Source organism: Trachemys scripta, unplaced genomic scaffold, assembly GCF_013100865.1.
Source record: "Trachemys scripta elegans isolate TJP31775 unplaced genomic scaffold, CAS_Tse_1.0 scaffold_26, whole genome shotgun sequence".
In the NCBI taxonomy this organism is placed as follows: Eukaryota; Metazoa; Chordata; order Testudines; family Emydidae; genus Trachemys; species Trachemys scripta.
In genome coordinates, this window is record NW_023260511.1 from 3,832,249 (window position 1) to 3,853,326 (window position 21,078).

Consider the following 21,078-nt stretch of genomic DNA (forward strand, 5'->3'; position numbering starts at 1 on the left):
AGAATCTGAGCATGAGGCAACTGAATTACAAGTCCCATGCAGAACCATGCTGGTATTCTGAACCAGAATATTTCTGGTTTTTGCCAAAATAGTTCAGTTTGGGGGTATTCATTTTTTTAACAAAATTTTGAAATTTTCTGCCGAAAAGCCACCTCTGTTTGTGACAAAATAGGTCTGTGGAAACCCAAACAGACAGTTTCTACTGAACATCTTCAACAGTCGCATTAAATCCTTCTGCTTCGGTATCCCCTAGCGACCTGCTCAGGATCAGGCTCTATTGTGTTCAATGCTGCCCATGGGGGAGCCCTGCCCTGGCTGGGGGAGAGGTGGGAGACGGGGGGTTATAATTCGTGCCCAGCAAGATGCCTTCCCTTAAGGGCAATTACAGCTAAGTGACCCTGTGTAACTGTCATTCTCTCTCCAGATGCCTCCGTGAATTGGCTGGGAAGCACCAGGGTAAGTCACAGCTTTTATTAATGACAAAATGAAGTGATAGAAAAGAGCAATTTGTTTGCCTGTTCCAGCTCGGCAGTGACCTGTGGGCTTGGAACATGGATTTACTCAGGATTCCCAGGCTTCAGGTTGTGTCTGTTACTCTGGTCTCACTGCTGGGGCCGGAGATCTCCACCCAGGAGCAGGTAGATGCCTCCCATAACTGCTGTTGGCCTGGCCAGTCAGGCCCTGCCCCCCATGGACACACAGACACGCATCCAGGCAAGAGGAAAACATCCTTCCAAAACTCCACACTGCAGCAATAGGGGAGAAACCCCCATGGCCTGAAAATGTATCAGCTATAGAGGGGCTTTTCCCACCAGCCTCTGCAGTCAGACAAATAACCAAGGCAGAGATGTTCAAGGTTAAAACTTCCCATTAAAGCTCCTGGGAACTGGACATTCCAGTCCCATAGGCGGGTTTGAAAACCTCCTTTGAAATCTTACTAAATGGGAATCGGCTCCAGTGAGACAGATCCTGTAAGTGAAGCCCCAGCACCATTTGCTGGTAACGCCCCCACCACGGGCCTCCCAAAGGGGAAGGAAGACAGGAAAGGGGTGAAATCCTGGAATTTCACATTTACTTCAATGGAGGCAGGATTTCCCCCTATGGGTCTCCATGCGATGGAGGTGTCAGTGGGGCGTGCACGGTCTCACACTGCTAGCAGCGGCTGTGCAATGGTGCACCCACCCTGGGTATCATGTTAGTGGCAGGGAAAGCTGCTAACACAGAGCTTCCTTCCTCCAACTGCTTCCTTATGATAATTATTTGTCCATACTCCAGCTGATACTGGCAATGAATAACCTCTAAAGATGCATGGGAGGAGTTTGGGTCACTGAAGTTCAGTCCTAGTATTATTATATTATTTTTAATGTGTAACATTTTATTGTGTGTTTAAAGCAGTGTCACAAAAGGAAGAGCTGTGTGTTGCTATCATGGAGGCATAGCTGGTCTCCTCAAAGTTAAGGTTGAAGTTAGCATCCCGTTATGAGTCTGATTTTCACACACACCACCACAGATCTATTCCAGCAGTTATGAAATTTGGTAACCACATCACATGACTGTGTAGATCTTGTCCTGAAAATCTGGGGCAAAGAACTCAAGTGATCTCAGAGAGATCTCATTCACTTTTCAGAGATTTTCCTAATATTACTTTGGCTGTTCTTATACTAACAAACACCAATTTATTCTTCAGAGTTTTTAGTAAATGATTGTAGGACAGGGTATTACTTACAGAGACATTTATGACTCCTGTGAATTCAGAAGCTGGTTTAACGCTATCAAAATTATATGTATAGGTTTCCCTTTGACCCAAGCAGTTAGTCAATATTCTGGGTCTTGTGTATACTTACACTGAGAGGAGAAAGTGATGACAGAGCCAGGTATGTTTGTTGATGCAACCCTACTTATTTACATAACATCTACAAAGTCCTGTTTCCCTGAACACAACAGGAACCAAACAACAGGAGGCACTTTTCTTTGATCCCAGCTTCAAGCCTCTTTCCAGCCAGCACTCTGCCCAAAAGCTCTCTCTCTCTCTCAGCTTTCAGGGTCCTGCTACAAGTTCTCCTCTGTCTGTGTCTGGCTTTCTTGTTGCTTCCTCTGGTTGCTTCTGAGCTGTTTCTGCTGCTTTTCTCACACAGCCTGACTCTAAGGAACCCTGATCACATGCCCCTGCCATGTGCTGGCTTTTCTGCGGTCTACTCCTTGGGCGGTGGTTTTCCATTGCTTCAGCTGAAACCAAATAAAGTGACATTTAATGGTTCTCTTATTTAGCTTGAATAGAAGGTGGTTATCACAGCCAACAATTTCAGTAAGTTACTGCGATTGCCCATAGATCAAAGACATGCTTGTTGGGAGCCAGACAATCTCCAACATAACAATAAAATAATAAAAAAGTGCTTGGAACCATTATAAATATTGTCATTAATAACATCAATCATTAAGATACCAAACTGGACAGGAAACAACTACACTGACTGCAGCACAAATTAATCCTTATTTCGGATAAGATAAGTTGTGAAAAAGGCTAATGCAGTCCTAGAATGCATCAGGCGAGGTATTTCCAGTAGGGACAGGGAAGTGTTATTACCATTATACAAGGCACTGGTGAGACCTCAGCTGGAATACTGTGTGCAGTTCTGGTCTCCCATGTTTAAGAAAGATGAATTCAGACTGGAACAGGTGCAGAGAAGGGCTACAAGGATGATCTGAGGAATGGAGAACCCACCTTCCGAGAGGAGACTCAAAGAGCTTGGCTTGTTTAGCCTAACCAAACAAAGGCTGAGGGAAGATATGATTGCTCTCTATAAATATGTCAGAGGGATAAATACCAAGGAGGGAGAGGAATTATTTATGTGAAGCAAATGTGGACACAATAACAAATAGATATAAACTGGCCATCAACAAGGTTAGGCTTGAAATTAGATGAAAGTTTCTAACCATCAGAGGAGTGAAGTTCTGGAACAGCCTCCCAAGAGGAGCAATCGGGGTAAAAAACTGAACTGGCTTGATAAGTTTATGTGGGGGATGGTATGATGAGACTGCCTACAATGGCATGTCGCCAATCTGCAACTGCTAGCAGCAAATATCCCCAACGGCCAGAGATGGGACACTAGATAGGTCAGGCTCTGACTTACTACAAACAATTTGTTGCCAGGTGTCTGGCTGGTGGGTCTTGCCCACTTGCTCAGGGTCTAACTGATCACCATATTCGGGGCCAGGAAGGAATTTTCTCCCAGGTCAGATTGGCAGAGACCATGGGGTGTTTTTGTCTTCCTCTGCAGCATGGGGCATGGGTCACTTTTAGGTTTAAAATAGTGTAAATTGTGGAGTCTCTGTAATGTGAAGTCTTTAAATCATGATTTGAGGCCTTCAATAACTCAGCCAGAGGTTTGGGGTCTGTTACAGGAGAGGGTGGGTGATGTTCTATGGGCTGCAATCTGCAGGAGGTCAGACTAGATGATCATGGTGGTCCCTTCTGACCTTAAAGTCTATGAGTCTATAATAACAGCCCATCACAGGGAGAACCCGGCAATACCTCGATGGGGCAGCTGGCATGGAGAGTGGGAGAAGTGCTCCTCTGCCCAGCTGGCAGGTGTCATGGCAAAGCCCAGCTGTCTGGGGAGCAGAAAAGGGCCAGTCCAAGGCTGGGGAGGGGGAAATCTGAGCTGCCTGCCTCAGAGGGGTTGATGTAGGAAGTGAGGCCATTGGTGTTTCCCAGCCTAGATTCCCATTAGAACTGCCCCTGATGTACGTACAGCAGTGCTGTCAGATGGACATTTTCTGGCTTCATTTCTCTGGCTTCAGGCTGGCTTAGCAGAAAAGTAACATTACTGTGTTTATCTTGAAGCATCCACGGTCCCAGAGAGAAGAGACGCCGACATATGCGACCATCGCTCTGCAGCGGGACAGATGTCATTAATGCTCCACTTGCTGAAATGCAGGACTCATCAGTGCGCAGCCGCATCACAGAACCTCCAAAGGGGCTGTGCAGCAAGGAATTGGGGGACCTCCTTTGGGGTCACAGCAGGACAATGCACAGCACTCAAAGTGCTGTAGGACATTGGAATATTCTCAGGGCAAATGCTGCCTGTTTTCCTTCTGGAAAAAAAGTTTCTTCCAAATAAAATTGGGAAAAATATCCAAACTCTGTATTCCTGCCCCCTGATTCTTTATATCAACAGCTCAGCTCCTAAGTCCTCTCAGCTCTGTTTAGAGATTCCATTGCCAACCCAAAGTGTACAAAAATCATGAGGCAGCCACCCCGCCCCAAAACCCAAGGTTGCCTTAAGAATTCATGAGATTTTTTTTAATTATGCATTTTGCTTGCATCTATTTGGCTTCTGATGTTTGACCTTTTGGAGGTTAGGTTTTCCAGGTGTTCTTCACAACCAGGAGGGCTAGAGACGTACGCATTTCAACAAAACCCAAGATTCTCACATAATCCCAGCACATCAGCAGCTGGTCTTTAAGAAAAACAGTCAATGTTATGAGATGTGCTGTGAAATGATGAGAACTGACAACAGCGTCAGGGTCCCCTTTGAATTTTCAGGTCTGTTTAATGTCATGTAGGTTTCTAGGGATGTGATGGAATATAAATGTCAAGCAAAAAGTATTAGTCACAAGCTATGGTTTGGTGAAACTTTGTTTGCCTCAGCCAGAGAGTGCAGCCATATGAATGCAAGAGAACATCATGCCAGTATTTGGCTCCCTGGAAAGCAGTCACTGCATGAAGCAATTACATCACTTTGGTGTCTGGGTTTGAGCTGTTTGGCAGGAATTCTAGACTGATGGCCAGGTTTCTAAGTGCCAGCACCCAGCAGCTGGCACTCATTTAGGTGCCTGAGAGCCCAACTCTGGAAAATCTGGCTATGAGCTTTGAAATGAGTGATATTGGCCCTGCTGCTGGTACAGTCAGCTCCTGAGTGATGTCACTACAGACTCCTTCAGTTTCCCCCTTCCTTCCCCAGGACGGTGATGCTGTCAGTCACTCTGCCCTGCAGCCTGCAGAGCTCTGCTCACTCCCAGCCGGGCCAGGGCCACGCTGAGCTCTGTCAGATCTTAGCCCCCATGAATGCCCTATCCAGCCAGCCCAGCCCAGCCCACTCCTTCCTTCTGAGGATGGGCTCATGGTTAAGGCACCAGCATGGGACTTCTGGGAGACAGGGATTGAATTCCCAGCTCAGCTACATGTAAGGTGACTTTTAGTCCCTTACTAAAACTCAGTGGAGATTTTTTGGTTGGGTAGCTCCCAGTACCAAGCGGAAGGGTCAATGGGAAATCAGGACCCTGAGACTGACAGTCCCCAAGGGCAATGGGGAGAGGCCAATGCTCCAGGTCAGCCTGATTGACATTGCAAGCAGGCTAATGAGGGAGTTAGGGTGCCAGGGGGTCCCATCCTCCGTGTGAGCTGGAGCTACCTGGGCCAGAGTGGGGCAGAGCTAAGGAGAGAACAAGGAGCCATGGGTGGTGGGTGACCCAAGGGTTTGGGGAGGGTAGCCCCCAGCCGGCCCACCCCTTCTGCCTGGGGCCCCACCACTCCCCCCTTGCCCCGCCAGAGCCCAGAGGGTCCCCCCCCACCGCATCAGTCCCAGGCTGCCCAAGCTCCAGCCCCCAGCCCAATCCCCAGAGCGGCAGGCAGACAGCTGGGCACTGCCCCCAGTACTGTGGGTGGGAGCATGGCCCCCAGCCCTGAAGCACCTTGTGGGCAGGTGGTGCGAGCACCAGATCCAGCCGCCTGGCACCTCTGGCTGCAGGCCGGCCCCCAGTAGCCCTAGCCCGATGCTAGGGCGCCGGAGCCCTCCCAAAAGTGGAGGGGGGCCGGGGACCCTTGCCTGGGTGGAGGCGAAGGCGAAGGCAGGCAGCCCTCTGCCTGTGTCCCAGGCCCCCCCGCCCAGGGCAGGTGGAGGGACCCAGGCTCCCCATAGCTGCCTGTGCAGCTCTCCCCGACCTGGCTCTGGATGGGGGCCTCGGATCCACAGCCCAGCCATGATAAGAGCTGGGCAGGCAGCGGTGGGGAGCCATGGCGGCCCCCAACCTGCCTGGGGTGTGGGCTGAGAGCAGCCCCCAGCCTGTGTCCCTGCCCGTAGTTTGCCCCCCTCTGATCTAGTCTGTCCTCCTGTATAGAACAGGCTATTGAACTTCTCCAAAATAATTCTTAGAGCAGAGCTTTTAGAAAACCATCTAATCTTGATTTAAATATTGTCACTGATGTAGAATCCACTCTGAGCCCTGGAAAATTGTTCCAATAGTTCTGTTGTCTCACAGTTAAAAATTTACATTTTATTTCCAGTCTGAATTTCTCTCACTTTAACTTCCAGCCATTGGATCATTGTACCTTTCTCTGCTAGACTGAACAGTCTGTTGTGAAATATTTCTTCCCAATGTAGCTATCTATAGACTGTGATCAAGTCATCTCTTCACCTCCTCTTTGTTAAACTAAAAAAATTGAGCTTTTCAAGCCTATCACTATGAGGTGTGATTTATAATCCTTTAATCATTTTTGTGGCTCTTCTCTGAACCCTCTACAGTTCATGAACACCATTGTTGCTTTGTGGGCACTAGAACTGGGCGCAGGATTCCAGCAGCAGTTGCTCCAATGCCAGATAAAGAGGTAAAATAGCCTCTCTGCTCCTGTTCAAGATTCCGCTGTTTATGCATCCCTGGATCACATTAGCCCTTTCTACCCATACTGGGTGCTCGTGTTCAGCTGATTATCCACAGCCACTTCCAAATCTTTTCAGAGTCGCTGCTTCCCCGGATAGAGTCCCCCAGACTCTAAGCACCTAGGAACATTCTTTGTTCCTAGGTGTATAACTTTACATTTAGCTGTATGAACACATATAGTTTGCTTGCGCCCAGTTTACCAAGCAACAGAGGTGAAAGTAAGTCAGTACAGTCCGGTACACATACCGGCAAGAGCCGGTACACAGCCGACCATACCGACAGGGGGCAGCTTTCCCAGGCCGGCAATTTAAAAGGGCCCAGGGCTCCCGGCAATGGCCAGAGCCCCTGGCCCTTTAAATCACTGCCAGAGCCCGGTTGCCACTACTGCTACCATCGGGCTCCGGTGATTTAAAGGACCCGGGGCTCCCGGCTGCTGCAGCCAGAGCCCTAAGCCCTTTAAATCTCTGCCGAAGCCCCGGGGTAATGGTGGTGATTTAAAGGGCATGGGGATTTAAAGGCCCCGCCACTTCCAACTCAGGCCCCGCCCCTTCCGGTTGAGCCTGCCCCCGCTGCGTACCAATAAGTCCCTTAAATTACTTTCACCCCTACCAAGGAATCCAGATTGTTCTGAACCACTGACCTGTCTTCTTCATTATTTACCACTGCCCCAACTGTTATGTCATCTGCAAACTTGATGAGTCATGATTTTATATTTTCTTCCAGGTCTGATAAAGATGTTAAATAGTACAGGGCCAATAACTGATCTCTGTGAGACCTCACTGGAAACCCACTGGCTTGATAACAATTCCTCATTTGCAATTATATTTTGAGATCTATTAGCCAGTTGCTAATCCATTTAATATGTGCAAAGTTAATTTTGTATTCTATTTTTTAATCCAAATGTTGTGTGGTACCAAGTAAAATGCCTTATAGAAGTCTAAGTATATTATGTCACACTATTACCTCTATCAAACAAACTTGTAATGTCATAAAGAAAAACAAGATATCTTTAGCTTGACAGGATCTATTTTCCATAAACCCATATTGATTTGTATTACTGATATCAGCCTCTTTTAATTCTTTATTAATCAAGTGTTGTATCAGCCGCTCTATTATCTTTCCCAGGATTGATGTCAGGCTGACAGACCTATAATTACCAGGGTCATCACATTTACTCTTTAAAAAAAAATGACACAATATTCACTTTCTCCTGGTCTGATGGAAGTTCCCGAGTGCTCAAAGACTTATTGAAAACAAAAGAATTCATCTTACTCAGCTCTCCTGACAGTTGCTCTGAAGCAGAACAGTACTACAGTCACTGACATCCATTTTCTTTTCTGATAATGTTTTTAAAAATCCATCAGCTCTGTATAAAGGATGTTCAGGCAATGGGGCTCAGTCGCACAACTGTTATTTGTGCAGGTAATTCTTTAGCCATGCTAACAATCCCATTAAAGTCAATGAGATTTATCACATAAGTAAAGGCTACAGAACTGGGCTCTTATTCTCAAAAGAGTTTTGCGTGCAGGAAGAGTGGCAATAACATGACTATTTAAGCTGTGTTTCAGTGGGAGCTGGGCACCTATTTCCCTTAAGCTCATTGGAAATATCACAGGCTAAAATGATAGAGACAGTGAAATATTACAATGACCACTATGTGCTGGGACAATCAAAGACACAAAGTAGGTAGCAATATTGGTTCACTTTATTATGTAAATTCTTCCCCAGCTGTTCATTAGCCAATTTATAGTCAATTGTCTGCATTGCAATCCCCTGCTTCACTCAGCCCTTTAGATTGCATCCAGCCAAAAGTGAGTCCTGGAGTCTGTTTATTGTGGTTGCAGTCTCAAGCACTTTATGTAAGTGACTGTACCTGTATCATAAACACAGGCACCATAAAGAAGTTTTGAGTTTGTATCTTAAACATCATCAAAGAATGAAAATGTGATCATGCATAGTGTGTACTAGAGCTGATCAAAAAGCTATTGATGAATAAATTATTTGCTGAATATTGTTCATCCATTTAGGAAAGTGAGTGATAAATGACAACAAATCACAATCACAAATAAAATTACCAAAACTCATCAGATAAATGATCTATTGTGATTCTATTAGCCAGCTCTCTTGTATACTGTTATTGAGTCCTGCCTCACAATTATTGTGTGATAGGGAAGTACAGGGTTGAATGTGTTCACTTATGATTGTTGTCTCTCTCCTAGAACTGATGCAAAAACTAAATGAGTCAAATTCGCACCTTCTGTAATTCCAATGACTTCAGTAGAGTTAACACACATATAACCTCTTTTAAAAATAGCACCAATGATGATAATCTCAGCATTATGTCAAGTATCCTGCATCTGACAAAGTGGGTATTCACCCACGAAGGCTCATGCTCCAGTATGTCTGTTGGTCTATAAGGTGCCACAGGACTCTTTGCCGCTCAGCATTATGGTGAGTGTAAGTACAAAATACCAGATATATGAATCTATCTAAGTATAAAGATATTGTCATAAGGAAGACAGATTATTATAATGATTTTACAAGTGTGTATGTATCACCAGTGCTGTCTACTGAATGGAATCAGAACTGTTCAACTCTCCCTATATGTCTAGTAGCTATTAAAGACTTTTGTTGAGATGAAGTGTTAGGGGCCTATGCTATAGGGAGAGTAGGGTGTGGGTACCATGTCTGCTGTTGGCATGAAGATTCGATTGGCTGTGGTTTGCAGGACGGTAACAAATTTGAAGTCCTTATTAGACTGGAAGCCCCTTAGAGCACAGGCTGTATTTTTGTTCTCTATGTGTATAGCAGCTAGCACAGTGGGGGCCTTGGCCATGACTGGGGCTCCTAGTGTTACCATAATACACCTAGTAAATAGTGTACAATGTCTAGCACAATGGGGCCCTAGTCAATTTCTCAGGCACCTAGGTGATACCATAATACACCTAAAGAAGAAGAAGAAGAAGAACAAAGTGCGCACGTCTTTGTTTCAATGTACTAAGCAAGATAGACTCATGATCAGGGAAGAATATTTCTCAATCCCTTGGGTGCAGGGATAGTGATCCATGTGATTTACTTGCCGAAGTAGAGACAGAGTCTCACAGGCTGGTATTTGACCATGTTTATTGGGCTTCACCCTCAAAATGCCACAGACAGATTCTCCAGAACACTCACCCTAGAGATCCAGCTGCACCTCATGGAGAACATTGTGTAAACACCTGCATGGCCGGAATCCTGATAAATCGTCACTCAATAGTTAATAGCCGTCTATTTTCATGACTCACTATGTTGCCCAGTTATTTCAAAGAACAGTGTGCAGAACATGTGAAGAAGTCAGGTGTTACTTATGTTTTTATTAATTATTATTATCATTATTCTTTGTAGACTGCCAGCAGCATGATCTGTGCTTTTCAGAAAATTAAGTCAAATATCATCTAAATTGACAATTTCCTGTTCCATGCAAAAAATAATGTTTAAGCAGAGACATTTGGCAACTTTGTTTTACTTAGTTTCTTAATTTCTCTTTAGCCACTTGTATGCTTGTTTAGTATTTATGTAATCTGATTTTCTATTTCTATGTTGTAGTGATGGTTAATTTTTTGTGTATTTAAGAATTATGAAAAAAAAACTTTTAATGTAAAAATGATAAAATTGAAAAAAAAATGTTTGTGAAAATTGTTCCAGCTTTTTTCATGCATCTGTACTTTGAGGAGAGGACTACTTTTTATTGACTGTAAAAATGAAATGTGTTTTAAGGAGCAACTTGCAGTTAGATAGCGTGGAGTCACTTTGGATCATTGGTCTGTGAGGTGTTTGACGACAGGGGTCACATGGGAAAAAGTCATGGGTGAAAAATGGACATGAATGTTCCAGTTGCAGATGGAGCAAAGAGGTGTGTAGGGAGTGAAAAGAAACTAAACTGGAGAGGTCAGACAGGAGCTGAAAATTAGGACAAGGATCTCAGCATTGTCGCAGAATGCAAGAGAAACTCAGTGAAAGCATATGGAGAGAAGGGTGGACTTAGAACAGCGGATAAATCTTATTAAGCAGCATTTTGGATGGATGGAAAGATGAGGGAGTCCAGTGAGAGTCTAGGAGGTTGCAGAGATGGATGTTGTAGTAGTCAAGCTGACAGCTGGATTTTGATGGTGTCAGTGGAGTAGAAATAGCCAATTTAACTGTGGTGGTACACTGGGCAGAATCTGACACCACCATCTACCAGTGTGGGAGAAAGATAAAGAGAAGGAAAGCTGTATGGTGGGAGATAGATTAAATATGGAGGTGATGTGGTTAATAAAGAAGGGATGAACAGAGCAGGGATTTTGAGAAAAGTTGGGTTGATTTTGCATAATATTAAGTTTGAATGGCTGGTGCTCAAACTCCAAAAAGTGATGTCTGCAAGGCAGTCAGAGATGTGTGACTGAATGAAAGGGAGAGATAAGGGGTAGGGAAATTCATCCATTAATCTTTGGCTAGCAGAAGTTGTGTGTTCAAATGATGTCCCACAGTGAGATAGCAACAGGGGAAGGTCAAAGCTGAGCCCTGAAGGATGCCAAAGGAGATCTCCGTCCAGTCTCCAATAGGGGGGTGATGATTATGAATTCTGTAAGTAGGCAGGTATGTATGATCGACTTCTCTATTGTGCTGACACATTTACTAATAATATCTATTCAGTGATTTAAAATAAAACAGAAATGTTAGTCATTCAAAGAAAAAATATGCTACCGTTCATTTTTAGAAAGCAGCTTTTTCTCATTTATAGATGAGCTGTGTCTGTCTACACTAAGCATTTTATTTACCTGATTAATTTGCCCTTGTCTCTGAATCTAAAATAATAAGCAAATCAAAAATAAAAACAAATGCATATTACTGGGGTAATGATTGGCTTTTGTTTAGGGAGTTCATAGATTCATACAGTCCAAGGCCAGAAGGGACCTTTTTGATGATGTAGTTTGACTTCTTGAACAACACAGGCCTTAGAACTTCCCCAAAATAGTTTCTGGGTTCCAAGTTATGAAATGGGTTGTAGTAGTTTATTCCAGGGTTAAACCTGCACCCAATCTTTGTAAAATAGATATGAAAATAGCTTCTAAAATAATAACCTAGGGAATTTAAAAACAAAGATCTCCATAAAAAATGATCTGTCTTCAATTTGCTGTATTTAATCTTGGAACTGTAAACTCTCATAACAACTTGATTGAGCCTGTTAACCAGACAGTTCTTCTGGAGGCACACATACACATGCACCAGACTAATGATTAACTATAAGAGTTTTTTGCATTTTCACGTAGGGTGCTCAGCACCAGTTTTTTCCAAAATAAATCGTATTTAAATCAATGTAGGATCTCAGGCAGAACATATTTGGTACGTGTTATGGCATTTATCAAATAAACATTATACTTTACAACTATATTTCTAATTTGGTTTCAAATCATTTGGTTACAAATCAAATCATTCATATTGTGTGGGCCAAATTCTGCTCTCCATAACACTGGTGTAAATCCAGTGTAAATTCACTGATTTAATACTTGAGCACAAAACAATTATTTTTACTATATCTGAATTTTTGGATAGTTCACTGTGTGTTTATGTATAACTGAGAGCAGGCCTTGTTTATAGAGCTGGTTACAAAATATTTTTAATTTCCAATGGGTAAAAACTGAATTTTGTTGAAAAAATCAAAAATTGAAAAATTTCAGAGAAAACCCAAAAGTTTTTATTTATTAGTGCTCAGTTTGTGTGACTACTATAAATTTTCCACAGAAAGTAAAAAAAAAGTTTGAAAATAGTATTGTTTAGTCAAGAACCCAATTTTCTGAAGAATAGTTGATAAAAAATGTTTTACCCAACCAACCTGTTTGGCCCTTGTTGGAAAATGCAGCATTCCCAGGCTTTCAGAAACAGCTCACCTACAAACTTGGACATCAGAATAGATTTCATTGACTGAGGAATATGTCTAGGACCAAGAGTATGTCTCTACCAACAGTGCCAGAGGATATTTTAAGTCAATCTGGACAGCCTGTCTACACATCTTCCACATGTTTGGTTTCTCATCCTCTCCTAGAACACAGGTCTTCTAACCCTCAGTATTGTGCCCTAACTAATAAACCACATGCATTAGAAACAGGATTTAGAACCTATCCTCTGAAATAATTTCTCATTGGTCATTAACTAGTCAACAAATATATCACTACAACACCCATGTGGACCAGTGCATGATAAATACAGCTGAATCTTACATTTTTGGGGGCAGCCTAGTGCTTGGCTAATGACAAATAAACTTCTTTGCCTCTGAATAGAGTTAGGAGTTTCATAATGTGATGGGGGAATGGGAGCATCCCATGAATAATATTGTCCAGTGAAAATGCTGTGTTGGAATTGGATATGGCATTAGAGTTGAGCCATTTCTCTGCACATTTGGGTAAATGAAGAGGTGAGTTGGGTTGCAGTGAGAAATAAATATATTAGACTCTATTAAAATTAATGAAACCTTAGATTTGTTATGCCTGTGATTTTCTCTTCATCCTGGCAATGATTAATTACTTCATTAAAATATGTCCAATACTGAACTTTGATTACCTCTTATTAAATAAGGTGTCTGTAGAAAAGTCAGTATCTGAATAGCTGTCATCCACTGGAATAAGGAATCCATTGCTGGGCAGACATTCAAAATACCAATATGTGAACAAACTTCTCAAAAGGCAACATGCTGGGGCAGGTATTATGATGTTCTCCCAGGGCCTTGAAAGGCAAACACAGTTTGTTTCAATGTTATTTAATTTTTTTAAAAAGGGCAATACATTAGCCAGCAATGTTGTAATCCTCATTCCTATTGACTGGCCTTTCTATTTGTTACTGTAAACCCATCCAATTTATAGTTTCTTACAGAGGTTCGGAGTTCTGCCCATGTGCTGAACAGAGCAAAAAATCATTGTTAAGAAAATGTAGTAAATGTGTCAGATCCTTAACTTGGATCAATGGGGCTATATTTACACCCCAAAACACCCCTTTGCTTGAAACAACTTCCATATACCCTTCCTGCTTAAACCTCCCCATTGAGAGGGAGTACGAACATAAAAATTTTCAAAGCATATTCAGAAGAACCTGAAAATGGCAGTGAATTATCCTCCATGCTATTTCAGATCAAGATCTGATTGTAATTCCCTAATTAAATCAGGAGCTAGACTTGCAATCATCTATCTATCTGAGATTATTTTTTCACTCAAATGTGATTTCTTACATGCACAGCAGGAAGCGGTACCTGTTTTTTGCCTTTGAGGAATCTTTGAACCTTTAAAAATGCAGTTTATTACCATTGAAGTTTGTACTTTCAGTTTACACATTTTTATAGTTACACCTCTACCTCGATATAACGCTGTCCTTGGGAGCCAAAAAATCTTACCGTGTTATAGGTGAAACTGCGTTACATCAAACTTGCTTTGATCCACCGGAGTGTGCAGCCCCGCCCACCGGAGCACTGCTTTACCGCGTTATATTCGCATTCGTGTTATATCGGGTCACGTTATATCGGGGTAGAGGTGTATTTACTAACCAAATACAGTAGTAAAAATGAAAGTCATTTTACTTCAGAAAACAAGCAGGCAGCCAAGCTCACGTGTGATCTGAGTCTGTTACACCAGAATGCACAAAAAGAGACAGGTGTCTAAGTCCCTATTTTAGGCACCTAAGCCCTGGTTTCAGCACCGCTGTGATTTACTGCACCTCTTACAACCAACCAAAACCCTGCAGGTGTCTAAACTCACTTGGCACTTATGTTTCTGCAGGAAAAGTTCCCTCTGCCTCTATGTTCCTGCCTCTGGCCATGTTCACTGTGTCCTCCCTCTAGGCATGAAGAATCCGATCCTAAGCCCCAGAGTAATTCACAAACCAGGAGAAGATAGGCGGCTGACAGCCTAAGTTGTGTGCAGGGCCTGATTGGGTGGGTGTGCTCACAGGCTACCTAATGGATCAAGTCCCTCCAGTGAACTCATACAAAATAGCCAATGGTAGAAGTAGGGCAACCCTCATAACTGTACGCCCAATGGTTAGGGTACCCATCTGGGTTGTAGGAACCCCCTGGTTGAGGTCCCACATTCATCTGCAGGGCAGAAGGGACTTGAGCTGGGATCTGCCACCTCTCAAGTAAGTGCTGTAACCACTGATGTATGGGATAATCTGGTGTGAGTCTCCTTCAAGTTCTCCTGTTGAAGCTTGTCCACTGATGGCTAGTAATTATTGAGTAAGTGGAGTAGGGAGACTGGATCCTGTGGAGGATTTAAAGGAAAAGGAATTCTGATGGGGTGATTGTTAGTGGTTTCTGCTCTTTTGTGTTGTTTTTAGGACTGAGGAATGGGTCCTATAAGAATTTTTCAATAAACTCTGCTGGGATAGTTGCCATAAGGAACATCACTCCTGTATTATAAAATGAGATTTTCCCTCTTCCCTACCCAGACACACACCAATTGCTGAAAATGATGCATCCTTCTTGTCAACCTTAGAATTTTCTGTGCTTGAAAAAAGCTCTTCATGGGATCTCTGCAGAGACCAATATCACTCCTCAGGGAGTTTCCCTTCCTTCTCTCTTTTCATGCTCTCCCTCACAGCCTGCCTGAGCATGCCCAGCTCCCAGTCCACTTTGTCCCCCACCTCCCCTGCCCAGTACTGCCTCCCAGCTACATACCCCACCCTCCCAACCATAAGCAGGGCCCCAGAAGCTGTGGACCGCTCAGGAGACGCAGGTTCATGCCAGACACTTTCCCGATCCTTAGACACTTTGAGTTCTGGGTGTTTGCAATCCAGACTCAGAGTGATGGGAACTGGGAAGAGAAACTACACGTATGGCAGCGTGTAGGGTACACACACTGCACACACCCCAGCATGGGTACAAATAGCAATGTTGATGGTGAGGCTCAGCTTAGGCAGGAAAAGACATGCCAGAGCCTTAGGGTATATACCCTACAGGGCTCGGTACCTGCCCAGGCAATACATCACATGTCTACAGTGCTATGTTTAGAGTGTAGTGCCCAGCTGCCTCCCTGCTGCCAGAGCCCTTCCCTGCCACAGGGAATAGCTGCGACTATGCGGAAATGCTCTGGCAGCGGGAGGCAGCAGGGAAAGCCTCCAGCAGTCTCCACTGCCGGAGCCTTTCCCCACTGCCAGAGCCTTTCACTGCCACATGTAACTACGCACCACAGTGTGGACACAGCCTGCTTTTCACTGCAGAGTGCACCTAAGCGTATCCTACATACTGCCGCCAGTGTAGACAAGGCCTGAGAGTACGTTTGAGCAGCTTAGGCCTACTTAATGGCCAAAGGTTTCTTAGTGCTGATCTCCCAGGAAGAGCTTTTGACACAAGAAGCTGACTGGGTATTTGTTCCCCAGTGTCTGTAACCGTCACAGCTGAAGCGTTTGTATGAACCACAGTGTCAGGGAAAGTGCACGTTTCAAGATCAGAGGGTGCAGTAAACACCATCATCTCCTCTCATTAAATTATCACTCTCCGGGGGCTACATCACAGTGTCACTTGGACTCTCTCTCTCATGAACTCTTTAAGCTGAGAAATCTGGGCAGCCATTTTAAGTATAGACTGTGTGTGTGTGTGCAGTGTGTGTACCCTACACGCTGCCGTATGTGTAGACATAGCCTTGGATGGGCACAATATTTCCTCTTCTGACTGAAAATCACTGCGGCTGCCACTGCAAACCCCTGATAGGGTTATAGTCTGTGCAGTTGGCAGGACTCAATGTCTGAAACAGCATCTGCTTTCTCACACATCCCTCTCTCATATCAACTCCCCATTGGACACAAATGGGCCAGCTCCCCATCTAGTGTAAATCAGATCACACCTGAGGGACTGATTAGGCTTGATGGGCAACCCATGACTGATGACAGAGCCCAGCTGGACAGGAGCAGGCAGGGCTGGTATAGGGCTGGGAAATTAGCAGTAGAAAGCAGTTACAGGGTGGAGGTCTGCAGTTACTCCCTGGGCTTAGAGAGGTAAAGGAGGAGACCCCAGGGGAGAGGAGAAGCCCGGGATCTGGGCCCTGAAGTAAGGATAACCTCATAGGGTGCTGGAGCGGAAGCCTGAGTGATGTGGACTAAGAAACGACTCAGGGAAATGGTGGCAAGGTTTGGGACTGTAGGGTCCTTGAGCTGGGGCCCGGATTCCCCTACCAGCCACAGGGGAAGTGGTATTGCCATAGATTGGAGGGCTGCCGAGAATGATACCCAGACAGCCAGTCCAGTGAGAACTTGATACCCTGGAAAGGGAAAGCTACAGTGACCTGGCCGGAGGGTCACACCAGGAAGAGGGAGCACTACAAGTCCTGGAGCATGAGAGGGGCCACAGAATGGACAAGAGATGGAAGGGGGCCTTAGACCGGGTGGAGTTATGCCCCATACAAGCCACAAGAAGGCGCCCCAGCAGTGAGTAGAGAACCCCATGTATAACTCCTAACACTTTCAACCTGCTTGGGGTTATTTCCTGTTTGTCACTGCCCCTGGGAGGAGACACAGAGACCGTCAGCGATGGCTGGAATATTGTCATGTTTAAATCTCATTGGCCCCATGGTGGCTTTTGCCTGACCTCACTGACCCTGTGTCCCTGGCATTCAGTAGGACTGAGATGAGGGTCAGCAGGGTCAACCCCCAGCCCATATATCCAAGCTAATGCTGCCAGTACTAGGGCTGGTTTGCTCCTGGGTCAGTGCAGCTAAACACCAGCCCTTTCTCAGGGGAGCATGTACAGCTACAATACATCCCAATGGAGCTATTCACAAAGGAAGGACTGCTCAGGGCAAGGAAAGGGAGCAGAACCTGGCCTGCATTTTATGCTGGCTGCAGAGTGGAGACCCTGGGTACAAATCTATTCCCATTCTGCCATTGGTGTTGGTGAGAGAAGGGTTGTGGCCTCTGCAGAGAAGGCTGGTGTGACCCAAGGCTTCTTGATGCCAGCTGGCAGAGGACATAGGGGTACGCAGAGGTGGAGGGATCCCATGTGTTCACTAAAAGGGGTGATGCAAAATCATTGCAAGATGCAGGTACGGAAAATGTGTGAGGAGTTATGTATATATGGTGAAAATTATGTTCTCTAGGCCTTGTAGTTACAGGCAGGTCACTCAAGGGCAAACTTCTCCAGACAGGGGGTGGAAGACACATAACTCCCTGGTAGAGCACTGTGTATTGTATGTCATACAATACAAATCGATTAGCACATTGGGGAAAATTGTAATGAAGAGTTTTTCTTGACTTCAGAAGGAAATTTAGAGGAAGAGGTAAACAGCAGGGGAGGGAAGTCCCTGTTTTCAGGTGAAGATTGGATTGGGCCAAAAGAAACCTGATGAGGTTCAACAAGGACAAGTGCAGGGTCCTGCACTTAGGACGGAAGAATCCCATTCACTGTTACAGACTAGGGACTGAGTGGCTAGGCAGCAGTTCTGCAGAAAAGGACCTAGGGGTTACAGTGGATGAGAAGCTGGATATGAGTCAACAGTGTGCCCTTGTTGCCAAGAAGGCTAACAGCATTTTGGGCAGTATAAGTAGGGGCATTGCCAGCAGATCGAGGGATGTGATCATTCCCCTCTATTTGACATTGGTGAGGCCAATGTGTCCAGTTTTGGGCACTACAAGAAGGATGTGGAAAAAATTGGAAAGAGTCCAGCAGAGGGCAACAAAACTGATTAGGGGGCTGGAGCACATGACTTATGAGGAGAGGCTGAGGGAACTGGGATTGTTTAGTCTGCAGAAGAGAAGAATGAGGGGGGAATTTGATAGCTGCTTTCAACTACCTGAAAGGGGGTTCCAAAGAGGATGGATCTAGACTGTTCTCAGTGGTACCTGATGACAGAACAAGGAGTAATGGTCTCAAGTTGCAGCAGGGGAGGTTTAGGTTGGATATTAGGAAAAAGTTTTTTCACTAGGAGGCTGGTGAAGCACTGGAATGGGTTACCTAGGGAGGTGGTGGAATCTCTTTCCTTAGAGGTTTTTAAGGTCAGGCTTGACAAAGCCCTGGCTGGGATGATTTAGTTGGCAATTGGTCCTGCTTTGAGCAGGGGGTTGGACTAGATGACCTCCTGAGATCCCTTCCAACCCTGATATTCTATGATTCTATGATTCTAAGATCAAAAGTCTGTTCTGATATCTGGTTGTGCAGACAGATAACCTGGCATCCTTCAGTCTGTGAGGACAAACTACCAGTGGGCTTGATTTTATGAAAGGGGAATCTTGGCCATTATGGTTAAAAATGTTGGGAAAGGACTTGGGGTCAGCTATCCTGTAGGACATAGGGGAACGTCCTGTGAGTTAAGTTTAGGCTTTAGAAAATGGGTTATGATTTTTGTTTTATATGTAACTATTTGTTTCCAATATTCTTACTTACAATCATTTCAATCTCTGTTCTTTGATGATAGATTTATTCTTGTTCTCACTCGCTGTATATCTCAGTGCTGTGTGTTAAGCAGAGTGGTGATCCTGAGTTGAATCTTGTAAGCTGGTGTGTGCTGCTCCTTTGGGAGGAGAGGATCTGTGTGTGTCCAATGGAACAGAGGCTGGACACTCGAGAAGGATACTCTGAGGACTCGGGGGTTGGCGTGAGCCTATCGCTAACCTGTACAGAGATAGTGAGGCCTGTGGAAGCCTGGAAGGCTGTGATTGAGTTCCCAGAGGCTGGAGGAATCAGGGAGCTGACCCACAGTGGATACAGACAAGACTCCTTCATGCTGAGGGAAGGTGGCAGCCAGGTGCCTCATATCCCTGGGAAGCGTCACAACTGACATTTAGACAGAGGCCAGCAACTGAGCTGTGGAAAGCTGTTTTAAAGAAGCAGTGCGGTGTTGTGGGTAAGGCTCTGAGCTGGGCCTTGGAAGGCCAGAATCCTATTCCTGGGCAAGTCACTTTTCTTTGCTGTGCCCTTATCTTCCCTCCTCCTCTATGTCTGTCATGTATCTCTAGACACTAAAGCCCAGATCCTCAAAGGCATTCAGGTGCCTAACTCCCACTGAAATTAATACCTTGGAGGTTCTGGGCCTAAGCTCTGTGTCCTTGTGCAGTGCCCAGCATAACAGGGCCCCATTTGGTTATAGCTTCCAGGAGTTACGAAAGTATAAATAACCAAAGTGACTGCAGCTGGACCCTGATATCTTGAAGCTAAAATGCAGTGGCTCCTTTAACTCGGAACTGGTTTTGTAGCCCCTGCCTGGCAGTGAGTTATTGCCTGGACAGGCCTCCTAATAACAGACATTCAAGAGTGATGAAGTCGATTATTGAAGGAAAAATGACAGATAACATTTAATTAATATTGATAATTTATCCACAGACCCATCAGACAAAGTGCCGGTGCCGAGTGAATACTGCAAGATAGCCTCTCTCCACACTCCTAAAAAGTAGCCTCTTTGGTTCAGACATGTTTTATTCTGAATAGTGATTTGGGGTTTAGAACCAGTTCCTTTCCTCTGGGGTCCCTTTAACCTCACACCTCAACCTATTCAGCATCAGAAGTGTGGGGTTCTTTGTGCTTGTTCAGTGCCCAAATGACTGATTATTTACCGTGGGAATTACCTGCTTGGGGGGCCTGTGTAACCACTAGCAAATAGCCTAGTGGCTTATGGGACTCAGCTGGGACATGGAAGGCCAAGATTCGTACCCCTGCTCTGCCTGATGTGGAGCAGGGACCCGAACTGACTTCTCATACCCCAGGTGAGTACCCTGACCACTGGGCCATTTGCTATGTTGGGCTATGACTCACTTAAGCTCTCCTGTTGGAGCACACAGAGCCCTTTGAGGGGGAGGGAGGAATGGGGGCACATAGATTCCTAGTCATGGGGGGAGGGGAGAATCGGGGGCACATATAGCCCTGGCATGGTAGGGAGGTTTCAGGGCATGTGAATATTAGAAATAAAAGTTTTGAAATTGTTACAACTTTTTGTTTTGACATTTTTGAATTGACAAATTCCACTTTTCCACTGTGAAATGACTTCACATTTCCAAATGGAAACTAATTATACCAAAAAAATAAAATATGGTCAGACTCAAAACAAAACATTTTGAAAATATCAGAATGAAACATGTTTATTGACCCAAACCAATTTTTGGGGGCTTCTAGCATTTCTGGGATTTTTGAATTTTGTCCAGTTTCTGGAGCTAAGAACATAGGAACATTATAATGGCCATGCTGGGTCAGACCCATGGTCCATCTAGCCCAGTAGCCTGTCTTCCAACTGTGGCCAGTGCCACGTGCCCCAGAGGGAATGAACAGAACAGGGCAAATATCTAGTGATCCATCCCGAGTCATCCAGTCCCAGCATCTGGCAGTCAGAGCCTTTTTGAAATTTCAGACATTTTCATGGGGGTGGGAAAATAGTTTCCTTACCAGCTTTAGCGATAATAATCATAACAGAATCCTGAGCCTTTTGAGGTGGTGCA

The 21,078-nt window shown here is 44.8% G+C and overlaps 1 pseudogene; it reads right to left on the bottom strand.

Annotated features, from left to right (window-relative positions):
- Positions 1–14,885: 14,885 nt before the first annotated feature.
- Positions 14,886–16,234, bottom strand: LOC117870322 (annotated as a pseudogene).
- Positions 16,235–21,078: the final 4,844 nt, after the last annotated feature.